The sequence below is a fragment of the Sipha flava genome, unplaced genomic scaffold, assembly GCF_003268045.1.
Source record: "Sipha flava isolate LNK unplaced genomic scaffold, YSA_version1 99_pilon_pilon, whole genome shotgun sequence".
NCBI lineage: Eukaryota > Metazoa > Arthropoda > Insecta > Hemiptera > Aphididae > Sipha > Sipha flava.
In genome coordinates this window covers 276,751-294,009 of record NW_020273635.1, presented here as the reverse complement: position 1 = coordinate 294,009, position 17,259 = coordinate 276,751, and the positions used below count along the sequence as shown (strand labels likewise).

At 27.9% G+C, this 17,259-nt stretch overlaps 1 protein-coding gene and 1 pseudogene across 1 annotated transcript in view; one reads left to right on the top strand and one right to left on the bottom strand.

The window, feature by feature from the left end:
- The window catches only part of LOC112693792 (dopamine receptor 1-like), a 295,063-nt gene that overhangs the window by 153,735 nt on the left and 124,069 nt on the right, over window positions 1–17,259 (top strand). The gene's annotated exons all lie outside the window — the stretch shown is intronic.
- LOC112693793 lies at window positions 1,933–2,690 on the bottom strand (annotated as a pseudogene).

Genomic DNA, 17,259 nt, shown 5'->3' with positions numbered 1-17,259 from the left:
TGCTCTTTAAATAAATCTACGCTATTTCTCACGGTAGTCTTTCCCTCCTCACTCTTTCTCACTGTGTCTCTGCTCTACCTTTCTACCATTCCGCATGTTTTCAGAGAAATCGCCATTTTATAATAATGTTTCTGTTCCACTGTTGTCCAAGATTCTATTTCACCTCATGCTGATAATGAAATCTAGTGATTTACCCAATATAGTTCAGATATTGTCCAAGAAATATAGGAAATACATACTTTTTCCAAATAAAGGGAGTGATTTGATCAATTATATTCTGATGAAATGATATTTCAACCTGTATTTGATAATATTTCAATCGATAATTTATCAACGAATTTCATATTGATTATTATATTTAGATGATTTGTTGAACATTTTAGTTAAGATTATAATATAAATATTATTTTCGTTATTCATGAAATAAATTTCAATTGTCATTTTCCAGACGTACAAGAATTATTGACTTTTTATAATGTCTTTAAATTTTAAAGAAAAAATAAGTATATAATATTATTATTTTATAAAAATAATAGTGATTCCTTAGACAACATTTTATAACTATCTGGTTTTATGGTTTTATAATACTTATTCATAATAGTACGTGTGGTTTACGAGTCTCTTAAATTTTATACACGATTACAAATATGCAGATAAATGTTTATATCCTTTGCATATGAGTTTATGGATACCATTTTGTAGTACAAATGTAAAATTAAATGTGGCATAGGTAAACATTTTTTTTTTTTTTTTATAATTTGAAAGAATGTGTTACAAAACAGAAACCTGACAGTTGAAAATTCAAATATGACTTGTCAAATTAAACAATAGATTACTGTAATCTGTAAAGAATTTTCTTAAAACGGTACTGATGAATCACAATAACTTGAATACGAAAAAAAGAGTTTATAAGACTGGGTTCTCGGAAGTTTTGAACTAAAGGATTAATTTTTAATCAAGTACATTGAAAGGGATCTAAAGAATTATTGGAATATTCAAGGATTTTGAGTTACCACATGACTTAAATGTTTTTTTAGTAAATAATGAAAATGAAACAATTCACGTTTTAATATAATAGATGTTAAATAAATATAATTTTAATTTATGAACAAAATTGAATAAATAGAAAATATAAATAAATACGATTTAAAAAATTTAAAAAGAACATAGGCTTAAAGAAATTTATTTAGATGAATAAGTATATGTGTGAACAATTTTTATTTTTTTTAAACTTAACTTTGTGTTCTATATTTATAACTTTTTTTCTTTTTTTTTTTTTTATGAAGAAAATTTAAATATTTACTATCTAACTCTATAAGCACATAAATAATGTATTATCAATTCAACCCTCGTAGATATAAAATTGTTATCTTATAATTTATACATAATCCAGGTTATATGCATGATTATAAAATTAGTAATATTAAGTACTACTATTTAAAAATTAATAGAACAAAGAGCAGAGCCAAAACTCAAGGAGATAATATTCGATGAAACAATAAAGGCAATAAAATAATTAAAGAACTGAAAAGCGCCAGAACAAGAAGGAATACCAGCCGAACTCATTAAACTAGGTGCTAAAAGATTACCTGAAATATATATTATACATACACTGATTCTAGGCTAAAATGGCGAAAAAAAAAATAGCGAATTGAAAAATAGTTAAAGCAAAATAGCGAAATGAAAAAAAGCGAATTTTACATTGTTACGAAAACCAAAACAGTGAAATATTATTTATTTATGTTATTTATATTTTATATTTAAGTTAAACTATTATATTTATTATAATATTGTTATTTTATATTTAAGTTAGTTGAAATGTTGCAAACAAACAAAAATAAAAGTTAAAAAAAAAACTAAGATTAATTTTATTCACAGATTTTGTTTTGTCTTAATGTTATAAAAATATGTATTAATTAAAAATCACAATCTTTACATTTGTAAGCTCAAATTATACGCAATACCTTTCAAATAATTAATATTGTCATTAGTATTGTAAGATGAAGTAATACTTTTAATTTTTTCTGAACAATTTTTATAGATTTTTTTTTTTGATTAGAACTTTGCTCCGGCAATGAATTGTTGGTGTTTAATTTCCGATAAATATCACTGTTCCTTCAACACATCAATAAATCTCCATATGGTTGGATGATATGCCCCTTAAATAGTTCAAATAGGTACATTATAAATTATAATGAATCCTACAATTAATTTAATAAATAATAGATTTTAAAATACTTACCAAGTAATGAACTGAATTCTTTATGCCAACCTTCTACTGCATTATTAGTCCTTGGCAATAAGGTAGTCGCCGATTCGTAACAATTCCATAAACTAATTGAATATTTCGGTAATCTACGACCTTTTCTACGACCCATTGGACGGCCTATCCAAGTAATCAAAGTAATCAATTAATGGTCGTAAAATGTTCTCATTATCGGTGTAGTATTGTGAATCTATGAGTTCTTCGAACACATCTATCACATGATTTTCTGGTACATATGCTAATGCTAATAAGAGCCGTACCTGTAATGAAAATGTCGATTCTAATATATATTTTTGGGCCATATATTAAATTTGTTGTATTTTACGCCAAATACATTGGGAAAATGGAAATGGCATCCTTTTTGTTTTAAATTTGGAAATACTTCTTTAAATGCATTAGTAGATCCCATTTCAAAATCTGACATAATCGATTTTGGCGATAAAGTTGGTTTAATTTTTTTTAATTAATTAAGGAGGCTTACATATGTATTTTGTGATTTATTTGGTAACAAGGCGTAAACAGTATGTGTCAACAAATGGGCTGTCAATACATGTATAAATTTGAGTGAAAAGTATCGGAGAGCTCTTAAATGTACTGTCGACAAACCAATTATTACATTTTATCATTAACTCTAAATTTTCTTTAGTAGAAAATATTAAAATACGATCATCTGATGAGCCACTATCGTACTGCAGGAACTGTTTTCCATCTTTAGTTAAGTATACTTTTCAGGTATTTCGAGATTAAAAAGTGACTTAGGATTCGGTGGTGCGCAGTTATAACGTTAGCGTACTCTTCGTAAAGTGTGTTTTAAATTAGATAACTCTGGTAACGCACCTGATATAAATGGATGAATTTGCGATGAAGAAATTATTTACTGAGGGTTATCTTGTGACGATAGTGCTTGTAATTTCATTCTTTCGACTTCTTTTTTACTTCTAATCTGCATATATCTGGAACGTGGTTATGCTCTGAAGGCTCTTTTTTAACTGTAGTATTATTTGTAGTTGTTAATCAACTTTTGCATTGCATATCTAAACATTTCCAATAATTTGACTCCTTGTATATTTTTTTCTTCTCTATAAGTATAACTATTATACACGTGAAAATGTTTACCCTTATTAGATTTAATAAATTCCATTATTCAAAATTAACTATAAAAAGAAAATACACTACACTACTACGATATACAGCACTTTTATACTTTATGTCATCGAACGTCGAACCCAACTTAATGTTTTTTCTACATGTGTACTGTGTTCACTACATACAATAAAAACGATAGGGGATTAATTAGATAGTTGTTATGATATTATTATTAATAATTACTTATTATATACCTCATTGACTGATATCTGATTTTATCGGTCCAAGAATTATTATAGTTATTTCCCAAACATTCGATTTATTTTCGATCGCTATAATTCAGTTTCGCTAAATTTTTTTTTGATATTTTGAATTCACTATTTTTCCTTTCGCTGTTTTTTTTTTTTTTTTTTTGCTATTTTGACCGGACACCACATACACTATGTAAACACATCTGGTACAAAGAAAAATTGCCAGACAAATGGAACAATTCCATAATTATACCTTTTTACAAAAAAAGGAAATAAGATGATCTGTGATAAACAAACTAACAACTACAGAGGGATATTATTGAGCACGACGTATAAAGTATTATCCAAAATATTCTTAGGGAGACTGGAACCTTTAGCAGAGGAGTGTATAGGGGAATATCAGTGTAGATTCCGAAAAGGCAGATCTACAATTGATCAACTATCAATTATCGGACAACTAATGGAAAAAAAATATGGGTTCAGATCAAATATCTGGCAGGTATTCATGGACTTCAAAAAAAACGTACGATAGTATTCAACGTGACAGCCTGTATAACATAATATATGAGTTTAGATTCCCCAAAAAAATTATCCCGCTGACAAGAATGTGCATGAATAGCACACGGTTCTAAGTAAGAGTGGACAATGCTCTACCAGGCGAGTTTGATGTATTGACTGGGCTAAAACAGGGGGATGCGCTCTCGCCACTACTATTCAACATCGCTCTCAAAAAAGTGATACGTAACGTACAAAGAAACAACCGTGGAGTCAGAATAGATGAAACTGTACTAAACGTTTTAGGATTTGCAGACGATATAAACATTCTGGGTGAAGATAAAGAGTCAATTGTACAAAACACAAAATCATTGATAAACGAAGCAAGAAGGATAGAGTTAACGATAAATGAGGAGAAGACCGTAGTTTTGGAAACAGAGAAAAGTAAAGATGAAAACTTTGCAATAGAGGACTACGTATTCATGATAACACAAAATTTCAAATACCTTGGCGCAACAATCACTAGGAATAATGATTGATATAGTGAAATTTGTAATCGAATTAATAAAGGTGAAAGGGCGTATTTTACTCTAATTAAATACTTTAAATCAAAGATATTTTTCAGAGGCATAAAAAACACATTTCTATACGACGGTAGTAAGACCCACAATCTCATACAGATGTGAAGTATGGCCCATGACAACACGAGTGGAACAACAACTAATAACCTTCGAAAACAAAGTATTAATAATAATATTTGGTCCCTTATATGATGATGTAGCCGATTACTGGCATAGAAGGAAGAATAAAGAGTTATGAGAAATTACATAAATACCCGTGATAACAAGCTATATAAAAGGACAAAGGCTAAAATGGTTTGGGCATGTCAAACGGAAAAAAAGAAACAAGCAAAACCAAAGCAACCATGGATTGGCAACCAAAAGGAAGAGACCAAGGGTTAAGCCAAAAAAAAACGTTAGATAGATGGGATAAGACAAGATTTAGAGAGGCTGGAAATTACGAACTGATATTGAAGATATATTGATAGATATTATTTATATATATAATATAATAGATATTATTATTCTTCATATTGAAGAATTGGTCAAGGATCGCGGAAGTTGGAGAGCATTCACAAAGGCGGCGAAAACTCTTTCAGAGTCATGAAGCTACATGATGATGATGATGATGATGATGAAATACTACTAAATTGCACAAAATACATAAATATTCATGAACTGTAATAAAAAAAATCAAGGAAAATACTATGTTCTTAACTAACACCATGTATGAGATTATGCCGCTAAAAAAATTACTCTTTGAAATTCAATTTGGTGTTCAATTTAAATCGAATACATATTTTAATGTACCTAAATAATAAATAAATAATTTGCATATAAAAAATATAAAGTTATTTCTTCATATTTCAGGATATTAATTATTTTCACACTTCAGAAGCTTACCTTAAATTATATTTTTCATTCCAATAATTCTCATAGAATAAGTATCAGCACAAAATTGTTTTATTTGTTTTATTCTTATTATAAATATATATATATATATATAAATCATAATTAGGAATAATGACTTGGTATGCTATTACATTATCAGTATTGAGCAGTACCATTAATCTGTTTCTTAAAAAATGAAATGCTATGACGATAAATCAATAATTTTTAATTAAATAATATATCGGTATCGTTTTTAATATAATTCTCTGTTTTTACTCGTTCACAATATTAATAAATAAATAAATAAATAAATACATTCTATAATATGATTGTATGATTCTGAGTATTTTAAAAAGTTGCCAGATATAATTTCTTATTTAGATTAGCTACCAAAAGTTTGATCACAGAAAAACAAATTACATTTAAGGTAGGTAACATAGCTATTCAATCCTTAGTATTACTATACTTCAAAGGAGAAGGTAATAAAAGTATTAAAAAAACATTACATGAAAACATTACTATTGTTTAAAAATGAAATAATATCATGTCTTATGATTGTATAAGTATTCTGGAGTTATGAATGACCCGCAAAAATAATTCATCAGTTAAAATTAATAGAGATACGGAAATAAGTATAACGGGGTGGTTCGCCCTGTTAGTCGTTGTTAATCCTTTCCATCACGCTGACCTCTATTGAGGACACTCGAGTTTTATAAGCTTTACGAAAAACTACTATGATGTAACTATGTTCAGTCATATTATACTCTCCAGAGGAAAAGTACGTATTTTTTATTTAACTAGTTGTGCCATTTAATATTATATTCTTTGACTGCATTTTTAATGATAATCATCGTTATTCCGGCACAAGTAAATATTCTATTTTTAACTCATTGTGGTTTTATCGTTTATCCTAATCTTCGTTCCTTCTGCGTATTGTTGATTATTTCTGTTTATAAAATATATACTTATTTCTGAAAGCATTCAACGAGCCAGATCTAAAAAAATTTAATTTAAATGCATGTTATACTATGTGATATACCTGCACTCTATAGAGGACATTGCGATGCTGTCGAATACTGTTTTACTCGTACATTGTCTAAAAATTATAAATATGATTTTTCAAGATCAACGTAATTTATTAGACGATAATATTTTAAATTTACTTGAAAATTAAAATGACCCCGATACTGAGGAATTGAGGAATTGGCTAACAATGATAATTTGGATGATACATTTTATTATAAGGATTTGAAATTACTTAAAGGTAATTTATTTTTTTATTTTAGTACATTTTTCAATACTATTATTTATGTCATGTTTAATATTATATTTTATACTACTTTAAAGTTAAAAACTAAACTTTTATACTACTTTAACACTTAAGTATTTATTATTCTTAGACTTTTTTACTAACAATGAAGATTTCATTGAAATTATAGTTGAAAATATGGAAGTCGAAAACGCAGTTGACAAAAATGTAGTAGAATATTAAATATTTAAAATATTCATAATATCATCTCATACACCGAATATTTTACCCAAGAAGGTTTGACAAACAAAAAAAATGTTACGTGGATTCGTGATGTACATACATTTTTTGATATTTTTAAACCACAACCCAATATAACCGTCTACTTGATTTACCATATCCATTTCAATTGTTCAGTAAATTATTTTCAAACGAATTACTAGAAAATGCTTTTTTTAACACAAATGTACATACTGTTCGTAACAATATACCGTAATAATAAAATTGAATATAAGTATTAATGCTTTGATGGGAAATCTATGTTTACTAGAAGTGCCAAATTTTGTCGTCTAATCAATTTCAGAGAATAAGACTTCAAATAGATTTTTTTATATTGAGAAATAATTTACATTTGATAATTTATAAAAATCCAATTAATAATGATAAGTTTAGGATAGTGATGCCTTTATATGAAATTATACAAAAATATTACAGCTATAATCAAAATTCCTTGTCAACGAACAAATAGTCTTTTTTAAAAGATATTTAAATGCAATACAATATATTAAAAATAAATCAACCAAATGGAGAGTAAAATTATTTCATGTTTGTGGTATATCTATTAGAAATGATTTTTTATTTTATATATTTATCAATGATTTATAACGAAAATCAAGCCAGAATATTATCAATTAGGATAAGGTGCATCCATAGTAATATAGATATTTGAAAGAATAAATGTGCCCAATCTTACATTATTTTTTAATAATTATTCATTACATTTTTAATGTTTGAATGGTTAAAAAATCAAAATATTTATGATGCCGGAACGATTAGAGTAGACAAATTTATGAAACCTCTATTCACTAATGACAAAGAAATTAAAAAGCACTACAGAAGAGGCTACATGAAAAATTTAATTTGTATTACTTCTGGAGTGCTATTAATTTATGATGCTAAACGTTTTCTCAACAAACAACATCGTGGAATAAAATGTATCTCGTTTCGAGCAGAACGATTTGGCTTAAACATTTTTAATAACTTTTCATTTAATTTACGAGAACTAAACCGACATGGTAAAAACTACTATTCCAAACGGTGCGAACGGTTTACTTCCTCCCTTCCATCTCTAGGCCATCGCCAAATAAATGCTATCGATTTATACTCAACTGCCTCGCATAAGTGGTGATCATTTCGCGTGCTTTGGAGTACCATCATCGAACATCAATAAAACGGTGTTAATTGTTTATTAATGAAAACTAAATTATACCTATTCGATCGTAATATTGTACAAACGTCTACGTTTTGCGCAATATTGCAATAATATAATAAAAGCCGTTTCGCTTACGGAAATCAGAACGTTTTTTTTAAAAATCTCAAACTTATTATACCATCATTAGTTCTCGAAGAAATTATCGTAACGATGGTAGTTTATCACGAAATAATAAAAAAATAAAAGTAAGTTCACGGCACCAACCGTTTTAGTCGAAGTACTTGTGTAATTGTATTGCCTAATAACGTACAAGTACATCGTGTATCTATATATTACGGTGCAATGTACACCCATGGCTGGCACTTGCAACGTATTCCATTGATAAAACGATAATTATCAAATTCTCACATTTACTTACTATAACGACGTTTTTTGGAATCAGCAAGGTATTTATCGTGATAAGTGATGGTAATACAACATTCAGATATAATAAAAGAAATAATTCAAATCATTTTAATATCGTTCGACGAGCACAGTTTTCTTTCAAGAACTTTTTTTTTTTTTCCATTGTATTGAATCAACCGTAATTTATTTACTGTTATTGTTGTTAATATTGCCGGTAACCAGATTAAAACCTTCATAAATACGACGAAGAGTTTTTGTAATGATATAATTAAATAAGTAAACACGAATTTTTGTTTATTTTACGTAATACACGTTAAGAATAATGATAGAGGTTATCACCATATAAGAATAGCTCTTTTTTATGCAAATTAAAAAGATAAAATATATTCTATATATATATATACGATAAAACATCGTTAAGATACTTTCGAAGGGGACATCGTAAAATCACGTATCATGTGAAATTGTGTAATAGATGGTATTCGAGCCTAATATTTTCTTGTAATGTTTTATGCGGGATCTTTTCTGATGCGTTTTTAAAGCGGTTCTAACGGGATGATAGACTGAATAAAATAAGAAAATAGTTCATATCAATAAACCAAGTCACGATGTCTTATTAATGTAATAAAAAATATACCACTCATTATCTTTATTAATGAATAACATTAAATAAATTATCGGTTTAAGAATGCGTTATTCTAAAATACACAATGCTATATATTCGTATGTTCATACAATTTTGTGTTGAATAATGATGGAATAAACATGTCAAAGATTTTTATATATATATTTTTTTTTTACATAAATAGTTTTATGGCTGGGGTCATACTTGTTTATATGCGCGACATCGAAAATATTACCATGACCTTATAAGCGTGTTATGTAATACGTGTATGTGTATGTGTATGTGTGTGTGTGTGTGTGTGTGTGTGTGTGTGTGTGTGTGTGTGTGTATGGCCAGTGGATCATGAATATAACTATAAATTTTCGATTGTGGAGTCAGGATAAGTCTCTCAGGCTTGTGCTAGGGGTGAACAAACATCATCTTTCGCTTTTATTTAACTAGGTATGCCTAAGAGCTCTCGTTTCCGTCTATTTACCAGGATGAATCACATGAATTCACAATCGATGGCGTCCGTATATAATGTGAATGAAATTGAGGGGAACCATGTACTGCATTTTCAAAGATAGTGAAAACTTAAGAAAAATCACGATAATAATGTAGTGAGGGTTGAAGTTTTTATTAAGATGAGATAATTAAGAATGAACTTTAGGTATATATATCCAGAATAGAGAAGTTAAGAATTGAGAAGTTTTGATTTTGAATTTGAAATTTAATACCTCGTATGTATGTTTCTATAATTTTAGCTGGTTCTTTGAGTTTTTTTACATTTTTATCGACATACCAGAGGGGATTTTTTCTTTTTAGAAGGTACGAGTGATCAATAAATAGAGCTTATTATGCAAGATTACCTATTAAAAGTTTATTTTTCAATTTTAAAGACATACAAGTACCAGAAGAAGTTTACATACGAAACGGAATGGCATGTTGAGTAGGAGCATCTTAACGAGGTCTTACTGTATGTATAAAGTGAACGTGGTTGTGTGTGCCAAACCATTCAACGTAGACAATTGGTTGATTTCGAAAGAGAACAGTAATTGTTTGATTAATAAATATATTATAAGCATTGTTCTGTTTTTATTATTATTCTTTTGATTATTAAATATCTAGGACTTTCATTAAGAGTTATATGCAACACAGCATTTGTGACAGTTTATTAACTAATTTTCCATTAAAACAGATATTGTAAAAGTAAACGAGAGAAACGACTAATATCCCAATGAATGAATTGTAAAAAAAAAAATAAAACAAAGCAATCAAAACAAAGCAACATCTGTCAACGAAAGGAAATATCAATGACTATAGTGAATACGTAACAATAAGTAAAAGGGATTCAGTTTCAAAAATGAAAGACAATAAAATAAACAAATGAAAAATCCAAAATTTCAGACGGTGAGACTGTTAAAACATTTCGCGTTCTACTCAATTCTCACTGAGAGCATCATTTGTAATATGCAATTTCCGTCTTTTAATATATTCAGGAAAATTATTGGAATAAACTTTTGAAATGCAATTTTGCGTTGGTTAATCAATATGATTTCAATTCACTGCTTCTGAATTATAACCAAATCGATTGTCAAATTAAACATTAAACACTAAATTTAATTGGAAAGTTAGTGATTTAGCTCAAATTTTGCGTATATTAAAACTCATTTGGTTATTTAAACCACATTATGAAGCAATGATTACGTATTGTTAATTAATACTTAATAAATATTTAATTCATTATTTATTCCATTTAAGATAACAAAAGAAATAAACGTCTTATACTAAAAGGGTATAAATACCTTACATTAATAGATATTGAGTGTAAACTTTTAAACATTTATCTGATATTTATGTAAGTAAGCTATTTATTATTATTATAAAATTGAACTATGAAATACTAAAAAATTGAACTTTGTGTAAATCTCGGAATAAATTGGTTTATGTTTAATGTTTATTTAATTTTTAAGTTGGTTTTAATATGTCTACATGATGTATAATTAGAAATATAATACTAATTGTTACTCGAACTTTTAGTTTTAATATTAAATTACAGATGAAGGCACGACATTTGTTCGAAATGATTGAAAGTTCGTAATTTTAAGAGTTGAAAAAGAAAATTATAAATTAATTTAACTCGTTTCATTTTTCAAATGTCAAAAGTTTAAAATAAAAATATATCTTACATACGTAAGTTTTCCTTCAAAAAAACCATAAAAATCTTTAAACTTTATAATAATCCATTAGAAATTCTTGTATAACGATTGGAATCTAAGCTATGAGTTACACGTTTAGAAATAGTTTGTGCTATTTCAAACTATTTCATTCGTTAATTTTTTAATAAAAATGCAAAATATCATAATTTATGTTTATTTTAATTATAAAAGAAATATAATTGTATTTATTTTTTAAAAATTTTAATAATATTTTAAAAATGAATCCAATTACTAAGAAAAAAATCAATTGTTGAAGTATATACACTATGAATTAATAATATTTATTTTTCGCTCTATTAGCTGAAACTGTAATTAATTTTTACTCGTTTTTTTTTAAAAAAAAAAAAAAAATTAAATAGTGTTATCGAGTATGATTTAATTTTTAGAAAATGTTGAAACATTAAAAATATTACCAAAAATATAAATTTGAACACTTAAGAATTATATCATTATTCAAGAAATTCAAAATCAATATTCATTTTAATTTTTTTTTAATATACATTCGATGAAGACTTTAAATCTGAAACCTATCAACATGCATTTTGTTGGTACCTAAGTTGATCCATAATGCTTATAATTCTAAGCATGCACGTAAATGTAATTCTAACCGGATCATTGGTCAAGTCTAGATTAAAATATAGCTACAGTACCTTAAATTGCAATCAAAGAAAATAAAAACAGCATCAATCATGGTGTTATATTTTAATAGTTGAATGTTTGATAGATATGGTCAGTGACCATTGGTCACACATGTATTTTGGCATTAATAACATAGAAAAATCTGCTCGAAAAAAAACCCAGGCTTTGACCTAATAACCGCTGAAGTAGTCTCTACTACCCAAAAAAGCTATACTTTTATTAACTCATATCTACAATTCCATGATAATATCACCTTATTTCCCTGCCCTATGGAAATTCTCTATAATAGTGATGATACCAAAGCCAAATAAACATCCCGATATCTCTAGTTTCTATAAACCTAATAGCTTACACCCACTCTTCTCAAAAATGTTTGAAAAACTTATTCTGAAACGTATTATCCCAGTTATTGAATCAAATACTCCAAACAACCAATTTGGCTTCTGTACAAATTACAGCACCACACACTAAGTCCACCGTCTAGTAGAAAAAATTAATATGCACTGCTGCATTTCTAGACATGGCACAGGACTTTGATAATGTATGGCACCAAAGCCTCCTTTTCAAACTGAAATTTCAAATCATACCTCAAAGATAGACACTTTGTTGAAAGTTCTGGTTCAGCCTTATCTGAAATCTGAAATCTGGAGTTCCCTAAGGTGTCGTAGCAGCCCCGCTTTTATTCAATCTATACATCTTCGATCAACCCACAACTAACCATATAATCACAGGTCACTTTGCCGATAACAAATCCATTATGGCGCTTAACTCAGAACCTGAAATAGCCTCCAATCTCATTCAATTCCACTTAAATCTACTCCAAATCTAGTATAAAGACTAGGGAATCTAGATAAACTGGTCAAAATCCGCCCACTGTACTTTCAATTTAAGATCAAGAAATTATACTACCATAACCTTCAATAACCTACCCATCCCATCCATACAAAATGTCCAATATCTCGGCCTCCACCTGGACCATCAATTAACCTGGGCCCACCACATCCATAACAAACGTATCGCACTGAATAACCTATCCTGTCAACTACGTCTCCTCCTAACTTCTAAACACATCAATCTGAACAAAATACTTTTATATAAACTATTGCTAAAACCCATATGGTCATATGGTATACAACTTTGAGTTTCGGCCAAACCATCAAATATAAAGAAAATTCAAACATTCCAATCTAAATGCCTTCGACAATTTACTAAAGAACCCCTCTATATCTCAAACGATACACTCTATAATGACCTCTCCATTCCAACAGTACAATACGTAACCAAAACTCTATACAAACGATTCCACTTAAATTTCTCCAATCTCCGCAATCCTCTAATCTCAAACTTATCTGACTTCACCATCCCAGGTGACACCAGAAGACTTTAAGACGCAAATGGTGTCGGGATCTCCTAATTTAATAAAACCCATTCACAATGTCAAGAAGTTCCATTACTGGATGGATTCTTCATTCAAGTCATCAGTCCCTTTTTATTTTATTTTTATTCTATTTCTATCTGTACAGTATTTATACTTATTGTAAAAATAATATATTTACAGATTGTATAATAAAACTAATAAAAAAAAGTAAATATTTCTACTATATATATAATATAATATGAGTATTGGTGTACACGCAATGCATGAGATTATTTTTGTCAATAAATTTCTTGGAACAATTATTCTTATCTACACGACGACGATGGACAAAAAGGATAGGTTACTGGTAGCTGGAAACCCGTTGGCCGCCGTATCGCACAATATGTATTGACGGTGAATAATTATGATTGTTAATTACTCCGCTAAAACGCAACATTTTTGAAAATTCTTTCTTATTACACGGTGAAAATATTAGAAGAACCTCTATTTCAAATTTAAAATCCGTACATTGCGTAGTTTTAGAGATTCAGCGATCAGTGAGTAAGTGGTATTTGCATTTTATAAGTATAGATTAGAATAATTACTAATCCCAAATCTAAACATTATTATAGATTCAAACAAGCATAGTCGTCATGTATTTAAATTATATTTATTTATATTTATTTATGATAATAATTTACATATATCTCAATTCGTAATTATTAAAATCTATATATTTAATAAAATATCAATAACTTAGTGACCGAACTATGAAAAAAATCATACATCTAGCCATCAACTAGTTCGACCCTTTAAAATGAATTTTTAGAAAAATCCTTTGTTATTGTACATCTTAGAATATAAAGGGAACTACTATGTCACATTTTATGTTCATACTAGTAGGATAGGGTGACCAGACGTCTCGTTTAAAATGGGATGTCCCTTTTTGATCATAAGTCCCATTGTCCCGACTAACTTCGAGTGGGACATTTTTTATCCCGTTTTTAGAAGATTGTCACGTTTTAATCCTATTATTTCCATATTATTTATTATATAATGTATTAATGCTTGTAAATAAAATATCTAAATATGTTTAATTATTAAAAACCGTGATAAAAAAAAGATATATAGCAAAAATAATTGTATAGAAAATATTGATGATATCTATAGTGTATTCTTATCTTATATAGAAAAATGGAGTTGTCATTTTGAACCGTTCAAACATTTTCATTTAACTCAATTATTAGATATTCTTGATTGGGTAGACCTTCAAGAAAGTATTCAATATCCATTCAAAAATAAAAAACTTAACCAGGATTGTAATTTGGAAGAGGATAATTTATTTGATGAACATAATCGTGTAGTTTATATGATATAAGTTAAAATTGTAGAATGGAAAAAAATTTCAAAAAATATCACAGACAAATGGTGTGATGTATATAAAACACTCGAAAAAAATGATATTTCTTTCAACAACTTCTCAACAATTATTGAATACTTATTGGTAATACCTAGAAAAATGCATCTGTAGAAAGAATTTTTTCAATAATAAATATATTGTAGATAAATGAAAAAAACCGTTATAATGTTGAAACCCTTAGATCGATAATAATTACAAAACAACACTTTAAAAACTTAACTTGTTCACAATTTATGAATTTCTTTTGAAATACCCAGAATAGTTAAATTCAATAGTTCTTCCAAAAAATACGAGAAAGCAGTGAAAAATGTAGAAGATAGCTTACAAAATTCATAAATAATGGAGATAACTGATAGTGTATAATTTTCCTAATTCTTGTTAAAAAAAATATAAGAGTAACTATATGTTAATGTATGTATGTATGTAATGTTATATGACCCTCCAAAAAAAATTGGGCGATTAAAAATATTTGCGATTTTTTAGATTTTATTTCAGTTTTGAACATATGAAATTCGATTGGACCTAGGCTTATGCCTTAAATGCTACGTTCCACTACCTCAAGCTCCAAAATTACCTTCATTGGAGTTGCTTGTATAATGTTTATGGGTGGGTGGTCAGTATTAATACAATATGTTCGACCCATGTTGGTAAGAATGAGTGCATGCCACTGTATGTAATAAAAATAATAATAATAATAATAATAATAATAATTAAATTATTTTTAATTTGTTTAATTTTTCTAATTGTTTAAAAAATTATAATAGTTTTGAAATGCTAAATCGTGTTTTTTGATGAATAATTAAGAGAAAATATTATTTAATAATAATTAAAAGATAATATTTGATTATTTAGATTATTTTACTAAAAAAGAGTAAAGTAAAAATAAAATAATTGTTTATGATATAACAGAGATTTAGACTTTAACTCTCGAGATTTGTGTGCATATGTGTCAATGTATATGGATGAGAGATTTTATTTTAGTGAGGAGAAGTAACAGCTCTCCGGTTTTTTTATTTTCTTAATATGGTCACTCTATTATAGGATCAAAAATTTCGCTGAATTTATTTATAGAAAAAAAATGTGTCTTATTAAATATCTGATTATTGGAATTAAAAATAAAGGTGTGTAATTTGCAGGTTTGTTCTTTAAAACTACATTATTAACCTAAGGTTTGTATACAAAATAGAGTTTATATATTTTTGTTTTGTAAAATTTCGTAATTCAAACAATGACCCAACATTAAAATTTGTTTTAAGCTTTTCAAAATTTTAGTTTACTAGGGATTCGTACCAAATGAATAAACAACAAACTAAGGTTTTTTTTATTGATTTTTAATAACATATAAGAGTTTGATTCGTTGAAAATGGGAAAATAGTTGGTTCTCGTATCACAACAATGCTCTGTATCATTCATATTTTGCGGTTCAATAATTTTCAGCTGATGAAAAAATGTCCACAATTTCTCAACCCCCGTATTCGTCAGATATTGAGCATTTTTTTTTTCACATTGTTACTTCTGGGTATTTCTGACACTAAAACTTGAACCCATAGATCAACGTTTTTCGACAATCGAGGACATTAAAATTAATGTGATAGTAAATCTCAGGGGTTTATCAATAGAGGGATATCAAAAATGTTTCCAGCAGTTACAAATTCGTAGTAGTAATTATGTTTGTATGTATATACCAAATATATAAAAAAAACCGGGAACTTTTTGATTCCACTGCTTACGATTTACATATATATTTTTTTTACTTAAAATAATTTTTCTATTGTTGCACTTGCAATTAGTGGCTCTTTGAATTCCATTTCGCCCATTTCTCTGATTCCAATTATTTGTTCGAGAACACATTTAATTTAAGTACTTTTTATAACATCCGTTGATCTACAAGTTTTTTTTTCCTTCCGTTTAGTTACACGAAACAATATCGAATCGGGTTCTATGCCACAAATAAAATTTATCTCTAAACATTTACCAATAATACAAAGCGCATTTAATTTTATTGTTGAAATGTTTTCATAAAACTTCTGACCCGATCCACCGACCGTGGAACCGTTTCCTAGCACACAGGTGAAGAACGCGTCTCGGGCTAATGCATTTTAGTCAATCGAAATCCGACCACGGATATGCTTGACATGCCAACGCAATTAATCCATCGCAAGTAATACGCGTTAACCAGTATTATTCGACCTGTACACTTTTATCGTTTCCAAAAACTTTTTCTCGCTAATGACTGATGTGTTTAATTACGCATTTCCTCTCGACCCTCTTTTCTTATATATATATATATATATATATATATATATATATATATATATATATTTATGTACATAAATATATGTACACTCATCATAACGTTTACCGTCACGTGTGCACAAGACCGCG